The sequence below is a fragment of the Desmodus rotundus genome, chromosome 5 (assembly GCF_022682495.2).
Source record: "Desmodus rotundus isolate HL8 chromosome 5, HLdesRot8A.1, whole genome shotgun sequence".
In the NCBI taxonomy this organism is placed as follows: Eukaryota; Metazoa; Chordata; class Mammalia; order Chiroptera; family Phyllostomidae; genus Desmodus; species Desmodus rotundus.
The window spans coordinates 124,183,194-124,202,914 of record NC_071391.1 but is presented as its reverse complement, the minus strand read 5'-3'; the positions used below and the strand labels follow the sequence as shown (position 1 = coordinate 124,202,914).

The 19,721-nt window shown below is 49.5% G+C and overlaps 1 long non-coding RNA gene across 1 annotated transcript in view; it reads left to right on the top strand.

The window, feature by feature from the left end:
* Positions 1-19,721, top strand: part of LOC139440964 (uncharacterized) — a 99,291-nt gene that overhangs the window by 39,796 nt on the left and 39,774 nt on the right. The gene's annotated exons all lie outside the window — the stretch shown is intronic.

Here is a 19,721-nt window from a genome sequence, read left to right as displayed (position 1 = left end):
ATTCCCCATTTCTTACTCTACATCGCCTGAGCATCTTTCACAGTGGTTTCTCCAAAAGGAGTCTTTAAATGGTTGCTTAAAATCATTTGGGAAGGAGTAGAGATAGAGAGGAGGCTATTGCTAAATGTACTGATTTGTCCCTTCCTATTCCTGAAACTTTCTAGGGGAAGTAGGGGAGGCTGCTGGAAGCTGGAGGCTACTTACTGGGCCAAGGCGTCTGAGTCAGTGCACAGTGGGGCAGCCTGTACTTTTTCCAAGTTTTCCCGGTGATGTGGATGCAGAGCAGGTTGAAGAAACTCTGGTGGGGCTGACAACTTTTGCGGTGACTTCCCGTCTCCATCCTACAGTTACAGGTCACAAAGGCCTATAGCGGTAGGTCCTCTGCCAGCCATGCTCCTGGCTGAAACCTGGACAATCAGAATTCCTTACCTGAAAATCTGGAGTAAGGGCCAAGAGATTCCATGGCCAGAGTGGAATTCGGAAATTCAAATTTAGCACCAGCAAGGAGGCTGTTTGTTATCCACTATTTGACTGAGTTAGCAGAGGGACAGGAGTGAAGTCACTGGGAGGGGAAGAGTGTCCCCTGGGTCCCCGAGGACCTTCTGTTTTCTGATTTCAGTCCCTTCCTTAGTCTCAGCTGCTTCGCCCTCTAGGTGTGCGAGACCTGCATGCATGTACTAAAGTCAGTGGGAGGTGGTTTCTGCTTCTCGCAACCAAGACAGTTCTCGTGGGTGAAAGAAGGGGAGCTATTTATGAAGGAGAGGCTGGGTGATTAGACCAGGAGTCTGGAATTTATCTAGTTAAGTTCAGGGTAGTCAGTCTCTTATCATCATGTACACTAAGTGTTAGCACAGAGCCGTCTCAACAGCGCACCTGAAGCTTTCATGATCTACTTCTCAGCCCTGAGAAACCGAGTGCTCACTCAGCTTCACCCAGATGGCAACCTGAAATCGAATGAGGTGACCTTACAGTTGGGTGTGCCCTACAGTTTACAAAGCCCAGCTCACGTTTGTAGGAGACCATGAACACAATTGTTTGATCTTTTTTCTTCTCTTAACATGCTTTGTCATGAGCATTGTGCTACGTGCTATTTAAGATTGTCTTTTCGTTCACAAGGGCTCCTTCTAGAAACCTTACAACCACCATTTCCCCCTGTGTGGATAATAGCACCAAAGAAAATGGGTTTCAGTTAAGAAAGACGGTAGCTGCCATCTGCAATGGAGGAAGAAGCAATGGGTGAGGGGAATGGGATGGGGGGTGAGATTACCAGAAACCTTCAAGAACAGAGTGATATGATGAAGACGCTGTCTGATGGCAGAGGCTGAAGCCTCAACTCTTCTTTCCCCGCCCCCAGCCCCCGGCTTTTACATTTCCCAATGGTGAAGTTGTCATCTGAGAACATGACCCCAAGGCACTGTCTCTGTGGGATCAGTTTACACGGCAGTGGCCCAGTTTGGTTCCTGGTATCACTAAATCTGCTTCCTCACCCACAAAGTGAGACTCATAACAAGACTGATGTGTTAGGTTCTCCAGAGAAACAGAACCAATAGGATCTACTTATCTCTTTATCACATACATCACATCCTATCAATCAGACATACATTAAGGAACTGGCTCACAGGACTGTGGAGGTCCAAGTCCGAAACCTGCAGGGTGGGCCCGCGGGCTGGAGACGCAGGAGGACCGGAGTCTGAGTCCAAAGCCAGTCTGCTGATAGAATTCTTCTTGCTCAGGGGAGGTCAGTCTTTGTTCTATTAAGGCCTTCCACTGATTAGATGAGGCCCACCCACATTAGGGAGGGTACTCTGCTTTAGCTAAAGTCCACTGATTTAAATGTTAATCTCATCCTAAAGAAAAAAGAAAAGTATCACAGAAACACTCAGAATAACGTTTGACCAATACCAGGCACCGCAGCCTGCCCCGTTAACACAAGAAATGAATCATCTGTAAGGACAGTCCCGAAGAGTCAGTTAGGAAATGTGAGAAGTGTTTCATGAATGGTAAACTGCCCCATACTGCTAAGAGAAGGAGCAGTTCTGCCGGCCCCTCTTCCTCCCTAGGCAAGTGGGTCCTGGCGCACGGAGGGTTAAGCAGCCCCCCGCTGCTTTTGCACCTGCTGTCTGAACTGTCACTACCCTCTCCCTGACCCTCAGGTGAGGAGGGACTGGGAAGGGGCCTAAAGTTGCCTGATACCCGATACTTCCTTCCTGCCTAGATTAAAGTCATATTGTCAATATCATGTTAGTGTTTACCAAATTAACAAATGGACTTCAAGTTAAACACTGGGCGATTTGTGAGATGGATTTTTTTAAAAATGTGACCAGTCTCAGGGGATTACTCACAGGTGATGGGCTGTTTGCCTGTTTTGGACTCCTGGCCTTTAACTTCATGTCACTCTGTATTGCTTTGCATGGAAAACCGCCTCCCTGCCTCCTCAGCCTCCACTGAGAGCCTCCGGCAGGCATTTCTGAGCACAGCTGGAGTCTTGCCTTGCTGCGGGGCAAACTCCTTTCTTCTGAGCCCAACAGAGACAAATCTCCTTTGGTCAGTGGTTCCAGAATGGAAAATAAAGTGTGTTGAAACACTTCACTCCCCACCAGGAATTTCTACCACCAGAGCAGGGCAGAGCAGGGCCGAGCAGGGCAGAGAACTTCCAGCCAGTCTTCTACAGTCTGCTGGTGAGTGATAAAGCAAGCAGGGGTCTCTCTGTGAGGTGGGCATGGCACCAGCATTGGTCCGGGCGTTCCTTTGCATCCGGATGTTGGCATCATGTCCACAGCAGGCATCCAAGGATGTGACTGTGTTTTCTCCTGACAGCTGAGAGGCTGCCTGGACAGGTCCAGCCTGCTCTGCAGGAAGGATGCTCCGGCTTCAGTGCCTGGGAGTCACTCAGCGGTGGGAGACACCTTGACCCCAGGGTGATGACTGGAGAAGCAGGCCTTTGGTAGACAAAGTGATGATTGTCTTCCACAGATTTCATACTCAGCTTCATTTTGTAGCCTATTAATTTTTAAATGCTACTTATTTTGGAAAGACGTTAAAAGGAAAGAAAGGAGTGGGCTTCATAGCTTTACCACGTGCCATTCTGCAGCTATTTCTGTAAGGCAGCAAAGCTGCCATTTGAAAAGTGAAAGACTTAGGTCAATTATTTTTCTTTCCTTGGCTTACCGGACAGCAAAAAGCTGGTTTAACTGAATTGACCAGTTGTTTGATGAATCAATCAATCAGCAAATATTTGTTCTGTGTAGCCTGTGAGCAAGGCACTCAACTGTTTGATTAAGTTGTTGGATGAAACAGAACAAATAGACCTGTCTTCTAGGCCCCTTGTAGACACAGTCTAGCTGTGTGTAGCTAATTACCTTCCCACCTCTAATTACAGATACGTGCTCAAACTGAGCTCTTTTCCTTGAACCAAAAGTTAATCCTGGAAATCTGGTAATGCAATTACTATGCTTGTTTCAACAAGTGAGAGAGAGAGAGGGCAGGAGGGAGGGGGGCAGGAGAGGGAGAGCGACAGAGAGAAAGAATATGAATATGCTCCATTTACACAGCCCTGCATGAGGGAGAGTTACAAAAGGACTTTTCTGTCCGAGGAAAAACGCAGGTCTGTAATTGAGCACGATCTGGTGTCTAAGAGTTGGCTTTGAAAAGGAGCCGGAACCAGCTTTCCTAAGTGGCATTTAATGTACTCCCCATGGGTTTAGCTTTTTCATTAGCTTAGTTTTTAATTGATGTCAAAACTCAAAGTCGGGGCCATATTTCAAGGAGGAAAGACTGAAAACACTCAGGAAACACACAAAACAGCCAAAAAAACTCTACTGAACCACAACAACAAAAAAACGTTTTTCTTCTAAACATCATTTTGGGATGAAGCAAACTGATCTGTCAGATATGCTCGTCACATCCACATATTTTATACTCCAATATGTTCAGGCAAGAATTTTGGCAGGACCCGCCAAAAAGACCTGAACTTTTCTTGACACTTTAAATAGCACGTAATTTGTTGGGGGTAGGGGGAGTGTCAGATTTGGGGGGAGGCCTTAACCCTTTCACTCATCATCCACGAGTCCTTTGGAGTAAGCATTACCTAAGAGCAGCTCCAGGACCCACCGCAGCATAGGTGTTGACCAGCCTTGAACTCCGATGGCGGCCCTGGCTGCAGCCCTCATCTCTGGCCACTCCCCAGCATGCGAGTCAGGAAAACCTTTAAACCCACCCCTCTCTCAGGGATGACCTCACTTGGAATACCATCCAGTGCAGTGTAATTCACCGAACCAGAGTTGCACAGGACTGTTTGTGATGATCTAATTCAGTGGTCCTTGGTTTTGGCTGCACATTGCAATCACCTGGAATGCTTACACAAAGGACAAAGACTGATGCTCAGCCCCTCCTGACACTATTCAGACAGAAGCCCTTGGGTAGGCCCTGGCTATCAAAACTTTTTTCCTAAATGTCCAGGTGACCCTGACGTCATACCAGGATTGAGACCCACAGTCCAGCCTCTCATCTTACAAATGAGGAAACCGAGGCCCTGAGGCAGCGGTGATTGCCAGTGTCAGGGCCAGGACTCACATCCAGGTGCGCATCAGTGGGGTGGGCTAGGTGGTTGATGAACTCCTGCAGAGTACTCAGCCCTGCCCTGCGCACCAAGATGAACCTGAAGCCTGCTCCCCGCCCTGGATGAGCGTACAGCCTCGGTGGAGTGGGGGGCGGCAGAACTAATGGGAGGTGCATGCTGTAGGGCAATGTCCAGTCGAGAGTAGTGCTTCATAGCATCCAATGCCAAGTCCAGACTAACGTGTCCTGGAAGACATGCGAACACCATTGGTTAGCGTAGACGCAAGCATTAGTGGAATCAAGAAGCCACAGGCAGAGCTCAGGGCAGGGGAATGTGGCCAGTGAAGGGAGGAGAGGGCACTTTCGGGGGGGAGGAGCTTGGGTGCCAACTCAGAGGTTGGAATGAGTGACGTGTGGGTCGTGTGCTTTGGTGGCCTTTGCTGGAGAGAGCCTAGTACGTGAGGGAAGCATGTGGAGTGTGAAGAGTCAGGGCAGAGGGGCTAGTGCTGCCAACAGGAGGAATCTGTAGCCGGTAAGTGAAAGGGTGGCCACTGGCTCACATGGAGGGAACTCACTGAAGGTTAAAACTAAAAGGCAGAAAGAACTCAACACAAAGGGGTCTGATGAGAACCTTGCTCTGATTGGTCGGTGCCCAAGTTGTACCAGTAGTTAAATATTTTGAAGACCTCCCCTAATCACATCCTTGGCCACGCGGAGCCAAGTCCTTTGGAGGCATTGAGCCGTGTACTTTGGGGAGTCCTGTGCTGCTGCACAGAAGAGGCAGCTAGAGCTCAATAAGTGTTCTTGGGGGTGGGGCTGGGGGATATACAGAGACAGGCAAGTGAAGGAGGCTTCAAGGCAATGCCAGTAAAGCTCTGTGTTCTTAAATAATCAGCCTGTGGCCCCTGCGGCCATCCAGAGCAGTCCCCGGTCCGTGAGACTTGTGGGGCCGCCCCTTCCTTGCACACATCTCACGAAGGCTGCCTCCCTTCATTCAGTAGAGCGAGCCTGCCTTGGCTGTGCTTTGTTAAGAACAGGCCCAGAGGGCAAGGTCTTGGGGCTGGCATCCCAGGGTGAGTGGTACCTTTTGGAAGGGGAAGGGAGGTAGGGTTTTAGTACCTGGTGCCTGCCCCTTCTGAGCCATTTTGCTCACAGCCCTTAGGAGCCCACAGGGAGACAGGCATTCCTCTCGGGTCCATTCTTCAGCTGTGTTACCTCCTGCACGTCATGTTTGTCACCTGATTGTTGTCCCCTCCATTTGCTTTTTAAGTGGGTGTGGCTACTAAAAGCCACTCCCATTCTGCAGAAGTCAGCACTGTATATACTTCAGGGGGCCCTGGGATCCTTGCCCTCTGAGCCCACGTCAGGAATCCTTCCTGGATTTCATTTTTGCCTAACTTGATTCTAATAGTGGAGCCAGCTCAAAGTGCCCACTGGCCACGCAGGAGTAGGGGAGAATGAACGAAGGGTGGCCTGGCCCTCTTGGATTTGTCTTTGTAAGAAAGGGTTCCTCTTTGTTTTACCATGTTGCTTGTGCTTTGGCTCTAGGAGTGCATAGCTGAAAGAGACTTCTGAGATCACTTGACTCAGCCCCTGCGTTTTATAGTCCTGTCGATGACTGGCCAAGGTCTGCTGTCGTATGGACTGGGTTTAAATCTTGGTCCCACCACTTTGAAGTTGCGTGACCGTGGGCACATCACTTAACTTCTTTGAGCAGTTATAGTAATAGGTCTTGTTTCATCGGGGGGTATTTATATATAAAGAAGATACTCCATATAAAGTGCTTAGAATACGGACTGGCATATGCATATTATTTTATTGTTATTGCTGTAAACGAAGAACCTAAGACACAGACATATGCTGCAGACTTGTTGGAAACTGGATACTGGGAACTGTTGTGTAACATGTCATGTTCAGTAAGTGGCTCTTAAACTTTTCACCAAAGCATCCCACATTATCAGAGAAGAGCAGAAACATAAACCCAAGAATCTAGGGGCTTGGATTGATTCCATAAGAGTTAAATATCTGGAACCTTTGTATCTTTTTAAAAAAAATGCATACAAATTTTGCATTTTATTTCCTTTTCCCTTTATTTTTATTGTTGATACTATTACAGATGTCCCCATTACCCTTCCCTTTGCCTGCCTCCACCCATTCCCCACTCCCCTTCCCCCTGGCCATCACCACCCTGCTGTCTGTGTCTATGAGTTATGCATACATGTTCTTTGGCTAATCCCTTCACCTTCTTTCATCCAGTCCCCCCTCCTCCCTCCCTTGTGACAGCTGTCAGTGTGTCCCGTGTATTCCATGGACCTGTTTTTGTTCTGGTTTCCCCTCAAAGTCTTTATCTTTATAACGTCAACTTTCCTAAACATAAATGATGCTTATTAATTGTATGGTGAGCATACCTAAGAGTGTGTAATTCCAGTTTGAGGGATGTGAACTTTATATACGGGGCATCTTAAATAGCTAGAGACTCTTTCCATGTAAATGGGACTTTGGTCTCTTAACAGAAGACAGGAGGGAGAAAGGTACATACAAGCAGCACCTCCTCCCTGGGAAGGAGGGGAGACAGCTATGTGAGATGATAAGTTCATCGCTGAAAGCTGGCAGCTTTTTGTTCTTGGCAGACCCAGGGGCCCCTCTGGTGACTCTCTGGGCTCCAGACCGGGGGCTCTGTTCCCGCCATACCCTAGGGAGGCCACATCTGAAAGATGTAGCATGACTTGGTGCCTCCAGGCAGGCTGTGTGCTGAAACGGAGGCGAGACAGACCGTCAGCGTGGAAACCATGCGGTGACAGCTTCCTTCACCCTCCAGACCTGTCAGCTCACAGGGAACTGACAGGCCTCGACTGAGAAGGTAAACAAAGGCTTTAGAGCATGGAGGAGGAATGCCCGAATTCTTTCTGTAATGTTTCCCTATTCATAACATGTCACCGAGTTAATGCCTGGCCTGGTGGAGGTAGCAGTTCCTGGCTTTTAAGATCTCCCAAGGGTGGTGAGTAGAGAAGCCGGAAGCCCAGAGGTTGAGCTCAGAGTCAGAGCAGCTCTTGTCGCTGGGCCAGGCATCTGGCTGCTTCCCTGGAAAGTCCGTTGCGCCCGAGTTTGTATGTTCGAGGAGAGAGTCCAGACTCAAGGCTGGTGGCCGAGGCCCAGTGATGGTTGTCGTCCAGCTTTGTCTCTCCCCACTCCGTGCTCCTCACACACACTCACCTTTCCCGTCTGGAAAGTTCAGTTCTAGTTTTCTGCGTCAATCTAGACAGCTTCCAGGAAGAGCCTTCTCAGGGGTCTAGCCAGTGTGCATGCTCCTGTTGGGATCTAGAAAAGCTGCCAGCTTTTCTGGATGAAATCCCTCCCTCCTTTGTGCGTTTCAGCCTCCTGAACCTCTTTCCTACGCACCCACCCACACTCCCCCTTGCAAGGCAGAACCCTTCTGTAGGGTTAGGATGGCAGTAATACAGTATTTCTGTGCCATTACTTAAAAAGACAAATGACCTGTTAGCTTTTTAGGATGTAATTTAAAAGCCATTTGTCTCGTGGTAATAACTGGAAATGGACTTCCGCTGCAGGCCAGTATGACTTCCTCCAGGAGCGAGAGATTGGCTAATGGTGACCAGTTGGCTGTGGCTGTTTTCAGACTTACCCACTGTTTCCACTGGAAGGCCCAGGGGTGGGGCTGGGGGAGTGGCATTTTGAGAAGACCGAGCTTACACAGTGCTTTGGAGAAAGGCAGATACCCTTCTCTGGAGCCGTGCGGCTGTTCTGAGAGAACCAGGAATAAAAACAGGTTCAGAAGGGTGGGGACCGTGATGATTTAGCAGACAAATCTCACCAATCAGAACCATTGAAATCTGAAAAGGTTGGGCTTCACCTTTGTCCTCTCTTTTAGAATCTGCAGGTAAATTTGAGTTGTCTGGCTTTGCTGCACCTCAGAAGGGACATTTCTCAGACAACTGAGGCTTTTCCCTGTAGACAGCAGAGCTTCTATTCTAACCATTCAGGATGGAGTTTTCAAGAATATATTACCCACACCTCTTTCCCCACAGGGTTCTGGCCGAGACGTTAAGGGTTCATTGAGAACGCAGGGCCATTATTTTGAATGTCAGTTTTAAAAATTTTGTCTTCTCTTTGCTACCCTTTTGTTCACTATATGCTATTTTACAATTACAAGACCTCGTCTATCTTGACAATATATATCTACTCCTTATTTAGTAGGAAAAAATGATGAAACATCCCAAATGGTAGAATAAATGATGACCTGTTCACTCCGTGGGCTATGCTGTGACCTTTGGAAACAACATCGAAGACTGCTGATATAGGGGTTGAAACACTGGGAAGAAGTCTGTGCTGTATCACTAAGTGGTGCAGCAGGCTGCTGAGTGGTGTGTGCTCCAGCATGGCCCCTGTGCCTGGGGATCCCAGTGAGCTCCCATTCCAGACTGTTCACGTGTACACACGGAGACAACAAAGTACTTCGCCTTACATGCAAGTTCTGTGCATTCAATTAAAGGATTCCAGGCAAAGGAAGCAGCGTTTACTGATCACCCGTCATGTGCAAGACACTATTTTAGGAACTTTCATATGTGACTTCTCCTAAACCCAGTGATGATGCTTGGAGGTTGTCTTTGTTCAGTAGATGAAGATGCTAAAGCTAAGAGAAGTTGTGTAACTTGCTCGGGTTCACACGGTGGAAGACAGTGGAGCTAGGATTTGAATATCAATATAACTGACTCCCAATCCCAAGTTCTTTCTGCTACACTGTACCAATTACCCGTTGCCTCAGTAATGCTGCATGCTGCATGACAAGCAACCACAAAAACTCAGTGGTGTGCAGCAATAAATGCATACTGTTCACCCTTCTGGGGTCAGCTGGGAATCGCCAGGCACTTCTGTTGCTCTTGGCTGGGCTCACTCACATGTCTGGTGGCAGACCGGACTTCAGCTGATCTGGGCTGCTCCTGTCTGGGGCACCTGAAGTGACTGGGTTCCACTCCACTTGTCTCTCGTCCTTCAGCCTGCTAGCCCGGGCATGGTCTCCTGCTAGTTTCCAAGGTGGAAGAAAGCAAGAGCGATCACACGGACCCGTTGAAGCCAGGCTGGGAAAGTGCACACAGTCATTTCTATTGGCCAAACCAAGTCACATGACCAAAAAACTGTTTTATGGAAGGAACTGCAAAATTATATGGCTAAGGGTGTGGATACAGGGAAGAGTGAAAAATTGGGGTCTTTAAAGCTTTTGCCACATACAACAAGTTGCCTTATTCAAGCAGGTGTTCCGAGGGCTTCGTTTAGATACTCATCTAATCTTTTTGAGGTTTGGATAAAGTGTGAGCATGTATGGTGAGGGGACAGGAACATTGGGGAGGGGGTGTAGGATGAGGAAGGAGTCAGATATATATTGAACTAAAATAACATCATTCCATAGTATGTTATTGGCTGAGGGGAATATTCCCTCTTGGGAGATGCTAAAAACATTAGAGTTAAGGTTTATCTACTGCAGTACTTCTCAGTGCCTTTAATATTTCAACGTACATAGTGAGTATGTAGGGGAATATCAAATATTTCCCAAACTCACTTGACCACGGGATGCTTTTGCTACTATCTACCTATTAACATCTCTTAGACAACAATGTTCTGGGAAACCCCAGTTCTAAAAACACTGGACTAGCTGATGTTTAGTAGATGACTGTTCATACCACATTGTATTATACCATGCTACTCTGTAACATGGGGATGCACTATGGGACTATTAAGAGAAGGAGAAGGGTTTGTGTTGTTGTTTGTTGTTGTTGTTGTGTGTGTGTGTGTGTGTTTCCATCCCTACACAGAATGGACCCAGACTCATGACCCAGAAAGAAAACAGATGGAATAACTATTTCCACAGCACCCCCTTGGCTGTCAGCGGGCCATGTGTGACTGCTGTTACTGCTGCTTGCTGCCAGGCTCTGCCTCTCAGATGCCATACCTGGGCGAGGGCCTGAAGGACACGCGTCTTGTGAAGAGTGCAGTGCCTGGGCTTTCTGAAACTTACCTGCTCCTCAGGTATTCTTTTCTCTTCCCAGTGGGTATTGTGATACCCGTGCATCATGTTCTGTGTGCCTGAGATTCCTGCAGGTCTTTCTTCCCGGTGACTGCAGTCGCACCCATGCATTGCAGGGGGCGGGAACTCAATTTAAAGGGTCGGTGTCACACACTCTGGGAATGTGTGCTTGAATATAGTCAGCCATGTGAATTATAGTAATTCTTCTCAATTTGTGGGGGCCACAAGGTTTCTACTTGTGGCTCTTTGTTGACCCTTTCAAGGCCCTATATGTACAGTGCATGAAAAGATGAAAGCGACATTAAAAAGAAAGAAATCTGTAACCTCAGACTTTTCCCAAGTGGAAAGTAGTCTGATACTTCCAACAGGGGTTTCAGCCTTAGCTAAACACTGAGCGAGCGCTGCCACCCTGGGCTCTGCCTCGTGCCAGCTCCGGCTCACCCTGTTCAACCGGAACTGAAAGGTGCTGGCCCCACTTTGGCTCCCCTCTGCTTGCCACCTGGCCAGCTGGAGGACTGGACGCTTGGACCTTGTTCCTTCCCCCACCCCACCTTTGGATCGGCATCCACTGATCTCTGACTTGGACCCCGCTGTCGAAAAGTACCAGGCACCCAGCCTGCTAGGAGTTCTGGCTGGGAGCGGGGTGGGGGCTTGTCACGAACTGCACCAGACAGCCAACTCTTACTCCCCTCCAGAGGCTTAACAAGAATGATGGTAGCTGATGAGGCCGGGCTAGAAACGTCCTGGGTCTCCCTCTTCCCATGATCTCTGGGTCTTACACAGCACGGTGCTTGCTGTTCTGGGTCTCACATCCACTGCATGTGTGATAGTGTGTGAACTAGTGCTCTTTGGAACTTGTGTTCATTTACATAACACATTTCTCAGGTGCGTATAAGTTACGTCTGTGTTGTTAATTATTTGAAATTTAATTTGAATATGACGGTTTTTTCTTCCTCTTCAATTTTCCCATTGTCTCCCACTCAAGCTTATGCAACACTGCAGAAGCAATCTGGGTCTCTCTACCTGACAATGAGGGGTTCCTGACTTTTTACTTTAATGGGGCCAGTGGGGAGGGGGTGCTCAGAAGCCTGGGCAGGGTGGCCCAGCTTGCCTGAGGTAACTTCCTGCGTGCGAATCTATGAGTAAGGACCCAGGATTCACTGCCCCACAGGCCTTCCTTTCACCCCACCCTTCTTTCTCCCTGCTCGGTGGCCCGTCTCTGCCAGGAAAGCTAATTGATGAGGTGGCCAGGCCATCTCTACCCAGCTCTGTGCCCAAGCTTATGAGAGCCTTTCCCAGAATTCCATTAGGCAAGGGATCTATATCAATTAATGTCCAATGATTATTTTCCTTTGCCAATTAGAATGCTCAAAAGCTGAGAAGAATTCTTTCTTACTCACAAGAAGGTGTGAGTTGAAGAACCACAGAGGACAGAACTCTAATTAGTTCTCATTCGAGTTTCCCCCTGTGGGAATTTGGTTCTCTCACTGCCAGCTCCATCCCTCTCCCTCTGGCACGTGACCTGAGCAAAGGGCAAGTTCAGCTCCCACAGGTGCAGAGATCCCTCTCTCCTAAATGAGGGAGAAGAGAAAAGTGATGAGAGCTGATATCCCTGCTCCCGAAAACAGGAAGCAGGCTGGATAGATTGACCTGATAGGGAGCTATCAGGCGGCCACTGGGCTCACACCGGGGCTTTTATCACCGCCAGTCATCGGCACTCTGGCGAGCTCATGAATAATGCATTTCCCAGTGATTTCCTTCCTTATTCGCTAGCTTCAGGCAATATTGATTAAAAATAAAAGTCTGCATAGCTGGGCTGTGTTACAGTAACATTTATTTAAAGTGACTGGGAGACAGGACACATGTGTTTACATATGTGTGTTGGTGTGTGTTGGTGTGTATTGTCTGTGGATGATGACATTTGTTTCAGGGGCCACCGTGGTTATTCAGCAATTTCTTCAAATCACAGTTGGGTTCTGACTGAAGTCTTTGAAACAGCTGTGGTGTGGCGGACAGAAAGGCAAGGCGGAGCAGCCTGGGGAGGTGGGGGTGTGCTGGGAGGAGTTACAGGCGGGGAAACTGGACCATCAGTGAACAGTAAGGTCTCTTGTTATTCAGCTGAGCTCTCTCTCTCTCCTTCTCTCTCCCCATCTCTGCCATGGATGCAAAGACCCTCCTGGCTGGACCAGTGTCCACATCCAAGGAGCAAATCAGATGGCGACGTGTGGGAAGTGCCCCTGCAAAAGGGACCGAAACAATAAAACAACGTATAACCGGCGCTGGTGGCTATGAGACTTCCAAGTGGGGCTGGGGTGTCAGAAGTTCTCATGGGGAGCTCAGTCTGGCCAAAGCTGCTGGGATGGGCTGTGTGCTGGAGAGGGGCCAGCGTCCTTGCCTGCTGAAGCCTCCTGGCACGGGGCTTCTCTGTACTTCACGTGTGAATCGCTGGAGTGGACAGAGAGAAGCACATACCTGGAATTGCTGTGCTGATGGCAGCTCGGTGTCCCCAGCCCTGCTCGGCCACCACCTCAGAAGAGCCAGAGGCAGGCTTCCAGCATGACAGGCTGGCACGGCCTCCCACTTAATTACATTGTCATACAAGCTTTCAGGGATTCAAGAAGAGAGGCCTCTTCAGGGAAATTCATTTCTCCCCCCAAACCATCCACTTAGCCCTCCCCTCACCACACTGGTCTTTCCCTCTAAAAGCTCAAGAGAAAGTTCAGCAAGTGCCAGACGCCTGCTTGGTGTTGAAAGGAGGTCTAAAGGGAGGAGGGGGTGGCTCCTTCAGTAAGGCTCCCTCACAACTTTCTCTCCCAGGCGCTTAGGGCTCAGGCCCGCATTTCCTGGAGTGGGTTGTGGTGGGGGTGGAGAAGCCGGTCACTAAAGTTCTGGAGGGGAACCAAGACGTTATGAGGTTCAGAGGGGTGGAGGGCACTGCATGGCTGGCTGACCGGGCAAGGCTCAGGTGTCTCCTGTCCACGAACTCCCGCCAGTTAAAAATCAGGACCCAAAGTCTCATCCATCAGGCCCCGGGGGTCTTGAGGGTATTTTCACATATAGCGTATTACCCGAACTGCCCCAGAAGTCTAGAAGGCTCTTTGAAATCCTTCATTTAGTTGTCTTTCATAGTAACGTTTTAGGCTCTCTTCTCTTTCCTTCATTCCCAAAGGTGCGGAAAAAAATAAGACTCCGCACGCAGCCTCCACTTTGTGACTTTCAACCCTCCTGCCACACTGACGTGGAGCTGCTTTCTTTCATGTGACCACTGATGTCCGACCTAATCCTGGGGCCCTTTCTCAGTCCTCTCTGGCTCTGGTGCATTTTTTCCTGTTACCGGCTTCCAGTTCACTCCACCTCCTCCCAGTGCACCCCCACCTCCTCCCAGGGCACCGCCACCTCGGTACAAACTGGTAGCATGTTTACCTCAAAGGAATGGGCTTCTGGTTGTGTCATCCACGTACCAGATGCAGACAACATTTTGGGTCAGGCAACAATGCTGATTGTCCAATCTTTCCATTTGGACAACCACTGACTTGACTTACATGCAGAGGTGGCCTTAGGTCCCTATTGCCAGTGACACTGGGAAGCCACCCAGCAGGAGTCTCACCCACTTCCATTTGTTTGATCCCCAGATGGTCTTGGAGGCCTCAGAGCTCTGCGTTTTGGATGTCTAATCCCCCCATTGCTGAGCAGCACGTGGAATCGAGGGTTCACACCCCCCCCCACCACACACACACCTCATTCGGTCAAAACCTTGAAGCTGGAATCCCTCTTAGGCTTGGGTCTTTGCTTTTGCTCACCTAAAAAGGAAGAGGCTGGAGGGAAGGGCTCATTTCCTCTGCAGGGCGTGCGTGGAGAGCTGGAGCATGCACCAGACCACTCGTTTATTTGAAATTGTTCCATGGTGCAAGGCCCTCTAATCGATCATTCCTCTGCAAATGTCAATGGAGAAATGTGAGTTCCGTATTTATAGAGCCAGAAAAATGGGGGCTTGTCCCCCACCTCCCAGGTGTGTACTTATGCACTGATGAATGACCCCGAAGTGGGTTTGTTATAGAAAAAGTGCGTGCCAAAGGCAGGAACCTTGCATCTGGAAACGCAGTCTGACAATTAGGCCTCTGAGCCCGGAGGCCAGCACGCAGGCTTGGCGCTGGTTTCCTGGCTGTGACCATCACATCCTCAAAGCTGGGGTGAACCCAGGAGCTTTGGAATTTGGATCCTCATTGTGTCCACAGTCCTATACCCTGAGGTTGCTTTTTGTTCTATTTTGTTTTTGTTTATTTGGTTTTGGCTCTGGGGGTGGAGCTTTAAAAATTTTGGAAGCCAATAAAATTCAGTGCAGAACAAAACTGTTACCTTAGTCTTGTCCTACAAGGGGAGTGATAAGAAATAAGGAGTTAACATTGAAAGACTCTCTGAAGTAGTTAGAAGGGGAGTTCCTTGCAAACCTGGGGTGTCCAGATTGGATGAGCATGGCCCAGGAGCCCAGCCCTCCCCAGCTCCACCTCCGGGAACATGCAGGCCTGCTCCTCGACATGACCTCTGACTGCTGACTCCCTGTCCCCTGCCCCTCTCCCCTCCAAACCAGCCTCTCCTTTCCTGCCCTTTAGACAATGGCACCCTTTGTTTTAAAAAGGATGGTGAAACAGGAATCACACTTCCAAAGTGACATTTACCAAAAGGGACAGAAGTGAAAAATGAGGACTGGCTAAGTCAAAAATGGTGTGTCCTGCTTTGCTCGAACTTCTGCAGGTCTCTTTCCTCTCAAAGGGCGTCTCTGGGCCAGGCCTGAATGCAGGAACACCTGACTAATGGGTGCCTTGTGTTTTATGCACAGCTGGGGAAAAAACAGTGACTGTGAAAGGGTTAAAAATCAGCTCTCTTGGTCAAGAGCCCCAAGTGACAGGCACGTTCAGTTTCAGTTGGGAAGAAACACAAGTGTTTGGTTAGTAACTGGATATGGCTGGAGCTGGGTTTTGGCCTCTGGTCCCTCTGCAGGTTGAGAGTTGGGGATGGCCCAGTCTTGCCATTATTTGGAAGTGGAATCCGGGGCAGGAGTTGGGGCAGGAGGCCCTGGAAGGCTGGGTCTGGGGGTGCTACCCACCCCTCCTTTACACAGACATCTTAATTAGTGGCACAACAAAGACAAGAGTGAGAAAGTCTCGCTTACAGTCCCTGTGGCCTTTTGGCAAAGCCCTGGACTGTATTAGAAAGTGGATTCAGGTAGATAGGGATTCAGGGCTGGTTCAGCCTCTTCTTGGCTGAGTCCCTCCTGTTCGTCTTTTTTCCTCCCCATCTAGATCTTTCATCTGTGAAATGGGGTTCAAAAGTAGCTCTTTGGCTGGGTGGTTTTGTATTAAATGAAATGGTATGTATCAACCAGAGGTTAACACACTGAAAAAATGTTCGTTCTTGCGATTCTCCCGGGAATTCTCCCAGGCTTGGGACCCTTCCTGCAGATGCAAATAAAGCCTCTGCAAAGCCAAATGTGCACAGTGAAGTCCTGCATGCCCTCAGCCCCTCAGCGGAGGAGCCCCACGTCCAAGGGAAAGGCAAGCGGCGTGGGGAGAATAAAAGAGCCTTTTCTGAGCAAAGGGGAACTCACCCCAGAGAAGCGCCAGTTAACGATGCCCAAAGCAGGCCTGTGAAGTTAGAGAGGCCTGGAGATTAGAAGGCCAGGAGGAAATAATGCTTTTCTTGTCTGGGCTGTGGTGGCAGAACGAGAGCAACAGCTGGCAGGCATATGCGGCCTGTTAGGGGCACGCTCCCATCAGACAGAAGGAAACCCTGCCCGGTGCTGGCAGGGCCGCAGCAGCCGCTGGGGAGCAAGCAGTCTGGGGGTCTTGGGGAATCAGAGCCATAGTTGCCAAGGCTCTGGGACCCGTGTCCCCCCACAGCTGCCTGAGCAGGGGCCTCCCTCCCCAGCTGTTGGCCCCTACGGCCCTTCCCCTTCCCCAGGAGGTGTCAGATCCAATGATACTATCGACAGAAACTCTGAGGAAGCCTGGGGTTTATTTTGCAACGACTTCAAAATGCTTATACATCCCCCTCCTCCTCTGGCTGTGCCCAGATGGGCAACTCTGGCCCACTCCACAGTCTGGAATCCCTCTCCTCTGCCAGCTAGACAGTGAGAGGCCCTCTTCTTCCTCCTCCAACTTTTCCTTGGTTTTCCTTCACCCACCAAGGGATCAAACTCCTGAGAAAGGGACCAGGGCCGCCTGCCATCCCCTCTTGGACCCTCAGCCTCTGGGCCATGTGACAAGATGCCCAGCATTAGCGTCTGTTAATTAATCGGAAAACAGGCTCCCTGTTGGCCCATAGCTTTTTACAAACCTGAATTAAACGAAGTGTTTATGTGACAGATATGTGGGAGGGATTTCAGATATAATCACCATCAATCTGGCTGCAGCCAAAATAAATTCTGTGAAAAGTAAAACAAACTATTGCACAGACAAAGTAGGCCTTAGGGGTCTCCAGCAATAATCTGTGTTTTCTTATTTAGCCACGTCTAATATTTCTGCTCTCTTCAGTGGAGATAGGATCTCTGCACACAGGGCATTCTTGCTGCAGCTGACAGGGGTAGACACATGCTCCCTCCCGCCCAGTGGAGGGAAGAGGGGAAGGGATGTTGCATATTTACATTTAAATTCTTAGTTCAAATAAACCAGCTCTGGAGGGGCACAAGGTGGGGTGGGGGATGGGAGGTGGGGGTGGGGGAAGGAGCCCAGCTGTAAGGTGGAGGGCTTACTGCAGTCTCCTCTCCTCCAGTCTGCCTGGGTCAGACCCTGGTCAGGGCAGGGAATAGAAAATCAGACTGCGGATCCTTCCAGAGCGGGCCTGGGTGAGGAAGCCCTCCGTGTGTGCACGAGCTGTGCAGCTTTTCTGTCCTTCGGTACTTCCAGCACTCCTGTGTGGGAACTGAAGCTCATAGGAACTGGACATAGCGACAACTTGCCCAGCTCCAAGACAGTGGTGTTAGGCTTTCACCCTACCTCTGAAAGCCCTTAGTCTCTCTTCCTCTGCTTTGCTAAACAAAGACAAGCCAGGCTCGGCCAGTTCTCGAGGCAGAAGTCTTTGGGCACCTGGGTCAGTCAGCCCTGCTGAGATACCCTCTCTATCAGCTGGGTCTGCTCCATGCTCTCCCCCCAGCCCACTCTCCCTCTTCCACTCAGCTTGTCCCCAGTCCCCAGGCCAGGCATGGGTGAGGGAGGACATGCTGAGGGTCTCCAGACTAGCAGCTGCCTGTTCTGCTTGTCTGGGAGCTGGGCATAGCACTAGCCTTCTTCCTGAGCTCCAGCTCCTCTCCTTCATGGGCCCTGCCCAGATGGCCAGTCTAGGACTCCAGCATCCCCCTAACCCCAAAGACTCCAGCTTGCTCCATACAGATGCTCAAGGTGCTTGAAATCAGCCCTCCCGCTGCCCTGTACCTGGGCTTGGTGTACTTTCTGAGACTCCACAATTTGAGGAAAACCCCCTCCTCCCTCCACCTGGACCTGGGCTGGGGGCTAAAGAAGCCAAGCTCGTTGAACTCCTTGCCTGCCCATCTGTTCCGAATCCCTGTCCTGGCTCCTGGGCTGTAACATCAGTAGATCTGGTCCCATGTTCTTTCCCTCCCTCAGTACCTAGAATTGCCGTAGGTAGCACTCTTGGTGCTACTCCTTACCAATTCCGAGAGCCCCTCTTGGAATCTACTATAAGGGATGTTTTCTGTTTTTGTTTTTGTCTTCTACCTGCGCCTCTATTCCTCTTGGTCAGAACCCATCTAGAGTCAAAAGGCCCACGCCCAGTGGGAGAAGATACTCGATCAGTGATTCGGGTCACAGCTGCTCCTTCTCCCCTTGACAAAAATAAGGCGGCAGATTCTCTGCTCCCCAACCACCCTGCAGCACCAAAAACAGTCAATTATATCACAGTTAAGCTTACATACACTTGGGCAGACCAGAAAGAAACCTCTCTATGAAATAATAGTGTTTGTGACTTTGCAAATCCATTCATTCATTTACTCGGTAACGTTTATTGAGGATCTACTAGGTGCCAGACACTCTTATAGGCCTTTGAGATATATCATTGAATTAAAGAGTCCTGCACTTCTGGAGTTTATATTCTACTAGGTATAGGCAGATGACAAATAGTAATCGTAAAAAATAAGAAAGGTATATAGTGTGATAGAAGGCAAAAAGTGGCAATGAATAAAGCAGAGCAAGGTCAGAGTGATTGGAAGTACTTACCTTCCAAGTGGGGGGTGAGTTACATGTTCAAATCAAGTGCTAGGGGTAGACCTTATGGAGAAGGTGATGTTTGCACACAGACCTGAGGGACATGAGGAAGTTAGCTATAAGAGCATCCGGGGAAGGGTGTTCGAGACAGAGGGAACTGTCGGTGCAAAGGCCCTGAGGCAGGATTCTGTTTGGCAGGTGTAGGGGACAGCAAGAAGTCCAGAGTGGCCAGAGTGAGGAGAGCAATTGGGGAATCAGAAGGGTATGAGGTCAGGAAGATGACAGGGGCCAGGCCATGCGGAACCTTGCAGGCACCATAAGGACTAGAACTTTTTTCTGTCCCTACTCAAGTAAATTCATAAAGGCCAGTCTCATTCATCGAGCTACAGTACAAGAAATTCAAGTAGTTCTTGGCTTTGTATGCCAAGTCCTGAGGCATTAGTGATGAGTAAGGCGGTCTCTGCCTTCAAGAAGTTCAACTATGAGCCCCAGTGATTGTGGCAGCCTGGTGCAGAGAAAAGAGCACTGGTCTAGGAGACCTGGGTTCTTGTCCTGCCTTGCCATTCAGTTTTGGCCATTTGCCGAACCTCAGCTTTCTCTTACTGGAGATAACTATCTATGCCCTGGCCACCTCCTGGTGCTAGGGTGATCAAATGAATTAAGGAATGTAAAGGCTCCTTGAAAACTGAAGAACCCTGTACAAACAGAGGAGGGAATTAGGGAATCCAGTTAACACGGTCACTGCCATATGTCACTTTCCTTGGGACTCAGTCTGGGGTGTAATCTTTGCCATGCCCACTGCTCTCTCTGTGACCTCATCGGCACTCACACTGCCTGGTGAGAACCACCACTGCCATTCATTCAAGTAGATGCAAATCTCCAGCATGAAAAATACATCCAGGGGTGTC